At 31.6% G+C, this 6,744-nt stretch overlaps 1 protein-coding gene across 1 annotated transcript in view; it reads left to right on the top strand.

Moving 5' to 3' along the window:
* LOC100160260 (alkaline phosphatase) overlaps positions 1-6,744 on the top strand; it is a 132,124-nt gene that overhangs the window by 54,384 nt on the left and 70,996 nt on the right. The gene's annotated exons all lie outside the window — the stretch shown is intronic.

The following is a 6,744-nucleotide window of genomic DNA, read 5'->3' on the forward strand; positions in this document are numbered from 1 at the left end:
TCAACTTAGACTAATCCAAAAACGGTGTAGTCGATGTAAATATACCTAAAATATGCAGTTACGTGCCTATACCTACCTGGAAAACAATATTGAACGCATTTATAAATTATTGTAATCATCAGTATAAAATATAAATTTAAAAAGCGGATAAGTGCGGGTGTTGCCCTGCTTTACAGTAGGTTACAAGAAAGTCACTGTAATGGATGGTGTTAAATTTGAATCCAATGATATAATACTATCGTATACGAAAAACAGTACTGAGTGGAGACGATTTGTCAGCCTAGGATACTTTATATTTGTATTATTAATACGGTGGCCTGTAAGTTGAATTAATATTAATTGTATATTATTATCATATTTCAATATTTTGTATATAATAATATAGGTACTTAAGAAATTTGAAGTACCCACGAATAATATATTTAAGTTATAACAAAATAAATAAAATCACTATTCTTGGTTAATTTTAACCAAATTCGAACATAAAATAACTATAAAAAAAAAACTGTGTTTTTATATTTTTTGGTTACAAAATAACATACTCACGTGGAATTTCGTTTTAAATTTTCAATTATTAGCCATAAAAGTTGAACATTTTATACATTTTCAACTACAAAATTATTTTTAAATTTGATAAATGTTATCAAAAATTTAACTTTTATGCTTATAAAAAAAATTGTGCATACGTATTTTTAATATTTTTTAACTGCTGTTGTAACGATATATAAGGAGCCTAGCATTCACCCTATTGATCTAACAAATACAATTTCATTGATATTTAAGGAAAAAAACGTCCGTAAACAGTTCAAAACGAGCCAAAATATTTTGACAATCTTATCAAGTATAGGAATTGATAAAATAAATATATGGGGTAAATTTCAAGTATCTACAGTTATTCGTTTTCTTACGCTTTTGAAAACTATTGCGCGTTTAAAATTTTTACATCTCCAATGCACTAACTAGATTCAATTTCCCATCGCAAAAGATACTAAAGTTGAAAATCAAAGTATTATTTGAAGTTTCAACTAATTGTCGTGTACGCAGACAAATAAAACACTCATCATTGTAAAATCAATACATTCATCGCTCCGTTCAGAATCTAAAACAATATAATATACAAAATGATTTTGTGTAAAATGTCTGTAGGTCGAACACCCGACCATCTTTGTTTACATGCCTGATAATATTTTGTTACCAACTACTATATTTTGCTCGTTTAGTGAAATACTGTTATTATGTTAACGTATAATATGTAAAGGAACGATAAATATTTTATTTGTAAATATTTGAAAGTTATTATTGTAAAATATTATTTCAAAACACATATTGGGCGTATTTCAGTCTATAATAAGATCAACTGCCTGATAGGAAGCCAACGCCTGACTATTATTTATGTTTTTTTTTTTTAATTAACTTATCAGGTACCTCTTGATTTTAAATGTTGATTAATACTCATTCAGATACTCTGAATCAGGAAATAGTTTTTAGTATACAATATAGGTACTCAAAAATTAAAAATGTATGATATAATGTCATAGTTAGACGAAAGTGGGTTTTTAAATACTCGAAAACCACAATCTTTAGTGTGTGTTAAATATAAGATGTACTAAAACTTACAAAAAAGTGGAAAGGAAACACTACAAAGTGCTAATATTTTTAACGGAATTTTAAATACTTTAAATTTTTAAACTTTAATAACCATTTGAATATTTCATGGAAATTAATTATTAGTCTTAAAAATAAAAAAAATACTAAAATTTATAATTTAAATGTAGTAGCTCTCGAAAAAATAGATAGTAGTTATAAAAATAATGTTACGTAAAACAAACAAAATATGAAGAAAGTTATGAAGTGGGTTAATAGCACTGTGAAATGTCTATTACATAATACAATATGGCTCGAGGGGAGTCTCGATAAGATGTCTTATAATAATATGTAAATATTAATTATCTTCTCATTAAAATCAAAACGTTATTAGTGGTGACTGATACTTAAGACTTAAGTATTAATATTTTATAATATACATTACCTATATCAAAACATTTTTTTTCAACGAAAATAAAACGTTTTGATTTGTAAGCTATTATATTATACTCGTTAAATAAAATATAAAAACATTTCCACACACATAAACAATAAGCGCATACAAATTTGCTACATTATATTGCAGTGCACCTATACACGTGCTCGTTTATATGGAGTTTGGACGCCATAGAGTTTTAATATGTATAATCTACGTTTATGCGAACGAGCGTTTAGACTACCTAACGGACGTGTTTATATACTATCATGTTTACGTTTATTTTTCATAGTTTAATTAAAACCGACGAAGGCAAAAACCGTTTTGGTCGTAATAATACAATATATATAATATTATTTTAAAGCACTGCAACGATGGAAAACTTTAAATATGCTCGGCTGATAGCTGTCGTGTAATAATTATGGTAAACGTATCGCATGCAACTAGAAAATAAATCTGTTGTTAAGCCTGTTATTGGTCCTAATCCGGTACAATTACGATCACGGAATTAACGATAGCGAATATTGTATAGAACAATAATTATAAATGTTTTTTGGTCGCGCGTGAACGTAATTTCACTAAAATTATTCACATTATTAACCTTGTTATAAACGCCGTGGCAATAATGTCTCTCATCGTGGACGAGTAAAAAAACAAAACACTATATTATCCTGGGACCTGGGCGATGTATGTACCTACGCGAGAAATGTCGTGTATGTTTTAAATACTCGACCTGCTGCTGTAGTGGGCGACGACGACCGTTTCATTTGGAAAGGAAAGCTGCGAAAAAGAAAAAAAAATGTCAACACGAAAACGAGTTTAATTTATCGAAACAGAAAAAAAAAGGTACTATATATATACGCGCACACACCGCGATCATACGTCCCATAGGAAATTCGTGAGTTTTCTACCACGCGAGAAAAAAAATAACTTCGTGACCGACTGCAAACACGTCTTGTACGGGGTGGAAAAAAATAATAATAACAAAACGCCGCGGCGGTATTTTCCGGGCAAACAAATTGCGTAAGTATTAAAAACGAAAAAAAACCCAAACTCAAAAGGCGGTATATATAGTGTTTTGTTATAATTGACGTTTTTCGTTTGGGCCGCACAAAGTTCTCTCTCAAATGCGGTTTAATTTGGACCTTTCGTCGCCACCTCACCCCCAACCCGGTTCGTGGGTTCCGTTGAAATGAGGAATTTCTGCGATTTCCCGTTTGTGCTTCACACACACACACACACACACACACACACACACACACACACACACATACACTTATTGCTACAGTATAGCCATCTCCCTTGGACGCGTGAATATAATATATGGTTTCGGGACGAGAGTCAAAGGTAGTCGTGCTGGGGTGGTGAAAACGGCCGGTGGTGGAGGATGACGCCCCGAGAAAACCAAAAAGTCTGCGGCACACACACACACACACACGCACACACGCACACCGCCCATTTATATACATGTATGGATGTAAATACATATTATCATATGTATGTATATACATTATATTAAATAATATATATATAACACGGATTACGCCTAGTTCTGTGCTCACACGCACTTCGCACATACCCGACTATAATACGTCTCGACAGACATATACTACTCGACGTCGCTATATATTATAATAATAATATGCAGCTGCCCGGCTGCGGTGTGGTGTATATGTAGAACGGTTCGCAATTTCGGGTCGAGCGCACAAAACAAAATGCCGTTTTTGGAAGTGGGCCGTGTTATAAATGCATCCGCTATATCCACACGTCCACACATGATAATAAATATTCCGGTTGGCTCGGTAGCAATTAAAATCGAAATTCTGTCCGCGAGCGAGCGCTATAATTATAATAATGATATTAAGTCGGGCTCAGTAGACGAATTGTGGTTTTTTGTATTTCTTGCTTGTTCTCGTCCTTGATGGTAAGCAAATGTAATTTATATTAAAAAAAACATACGAGATCCTAAAATGTGTTCGACACATGCATAAAATATGATGGTGAAAAGAGTGATATGTGGGGAGGGGGGAAGAGGGAAGGGGGTCAATGGAGTCTCCTAATGGGATTAACAAAAATGAATATAATTTTTTTCCTTATAATTGGTATGTAGCTTCGGATAAAAAGTCAGTAGGACATAAGAATAGATATGAGTTTCAACTAAAAATTAAAATACAAAAAATAAACAAAAAACGACACCCGAACACTAACCGTGGACGTGGTATCGGGAGTACAAGACATTCGTCGATAAAATAATAACAATACAATGTTGTTTATCAATTTAACTTGGTGGTTGTCTCTAGATTAATAAAAAAAAAACTGATCACGGTCGGTGCGTATAACCCGTGAATATTGTAATTAAAATAAAATATAATATATTTTTATAAAACACTACCCCACTCGTCGGGTCCTCGTAATGAGGACATTCGCAAATCCCTTTAAGAAGAGGATCTCAAACTAAAATACTTGAACCGTATTTGAATACTGCAGTACACTCGCACACACTAGTGCTCTATATAGTCAATATTTTTGAGCTCAAGTCTTTGGACTGAACCGATCCAGTTAATCAGAGCCAACATTATACCTGACTTAGTTATTATGATTTGACAGTTTGAACCAAACCGCAAACTAATTTCTGTTGTTAAAAATGTTGTATAAACCAGACTAGACCTTTTTTTTTAAACAGTTAATAGATCGATCTTAACCGAAATTATTTTTTTAATATTAAACCTGGTTGGATTGATCGAGAGTTGTAATCATTTACTATTTAGATTATTCCGGTTATGGTACAAAAATTATATAAAATTAAAATGATATTATTATTACAAAATGCAATACCATAATATAAATATTACGAACATAAGAAAACCAGCAGAATGAATTGAAAATAAAATATATAATGTATTTTTATAGCAACATTTCCCCGTTTGTTTGGTCCACGTTTTGAATGAGAAAATTCGCCAATTCCTTAAAGAGGAGGATTTTGAATTAAAATACTTAAACCGATTTTGAATACTGCAGTACACACGCACACACAGACTTTAGTTAATTAGGTAGGTATATATGCACATCACTGCAAGCAGTGTATATATCGTCGAGAAACTCGTCTATTCAAAGGCGTGCACACACGTACACCCTCACTTAAGTACACGTACAAACACGCATATTACATAACACACAATGCAACCGCAGCTGAACACTAGCGTATTTGGTTCTAAATTTTTGTCTGCAGACATTCAACTCCCCGCATCAAACGAGAATGATGAATCGTAACAGCTGGAAAACTATATATTATAACAATGTACTCGCAATACCGACCATAATGCGTGTTACTGTCGAAACGACGACGACGATGATTTTTTTACGCAGTGATATCAACTAATATAATATTATACTTAGGGACGGTTATATAATTATTACCTAATAATCGTTGAATCTCTTTGTCGGATCTTCAGATGAAGGATATTAATATCAGTTGTTTTAGGAATGGATAATAACAACTATTATAGTTTGTGTCGTATAAAATATGATTTGTATAATTGGGAGTTCAAATCTGCTTTAATTTTTCTCACACTGACCAATCGAAAATTAATTTTTTTGATCACCTAGATTTAATTATATGACTGACCGTTGAGGTATGTCCCACGTAATGACTAATAACAACTAGACAGTTTGTTATGTAAATTTTTTTTGTTTCCATTATATTCCAGGAAAAACACAATACCTATTATTACGGTGTATAATATGCATAGATAAATAATAATTTATAGGTATTATTATATTCAAGTGTGATCGAACAGCATAATAGTTACCAAAGTCGTTACATGCAATATTATACGGTTGTATTATCCTGGTGATTGATATTTGATATGTGATTACTTGATGCTATTACCTACTAGTCTAGACTGGGGCTATTGCTTACTGAAGTGTGCTTAATTTATTTTTATAATTGAGTTTTAAAATTGACATAATATAATAAAGTGGATTGTTATAATTTTTTTGAATTTCATATACCGGTAATCGGAATCCATCAATCACATGCAACCATTATTGTAATTAGGATAGACTCTTCGCCCACTATATATATTAGGCATAAGAATGTCTTATCCGTATATGTATTACCTTGCAGAAGAGAAACATTCTCAAGACAGAAAAATGAAATAATACGAATTTTTATACAGAGTCATTAAATTATTAGGTTTCGTTTTATTTTTCATTCAACCCTAATTTTATTAATCGGAATAATATATTATGCGCTTAATGTACTCTATAGTATATACAATATATTTTACGCGAACGCGTTAAATTTAAATTTTTTATCATGTATTTTTTTTTGTCATTAAAATATAATCTTACATTTATATTTATACTATTTTTTTTTACAGAGCATTAAGTGTGAGGAGTTTATAAATATACAAGAGAAAAAAAAACAATCGCATTTGCACTCAAGTGCTTTTGGTAAGTACACAAAAATATCGTTGTTCATTATTTTGTGCAAGGCAAGATTTTGTTACAAACATTTACGTTTTTATAATCGCTACACCCCATATAAATACCATAATATCATTGTATTATTTATTTTTGTCATTTGCACATGATTTATAAGAACAATATAAGTCATATTACAGTGGCGTCCGCATGGGTGGGGGGTCTAACGGGCTGAAGCCCCCCCCCCATTGCCATATTATTATTACTTTTTCAAAAATATTTATCAAGTTTCAACTGTC

This window comes from Acyrthosiphon pisum, chromosome A1 (genome assembly GCF_005508785.2).
Source record: "Acyrthosiphon pisum isolate AL4f chromosome A1, pea_aphid_22Mar2018_4r6ur, whole genome shotgun sequence".
Lineage (NCBI taxonomy): Eukaryota > Metazoa > Arthropoda > Insecta > Hemiptera > Aphididae > Acyrthosiphon > Acyrthosiphon pisum.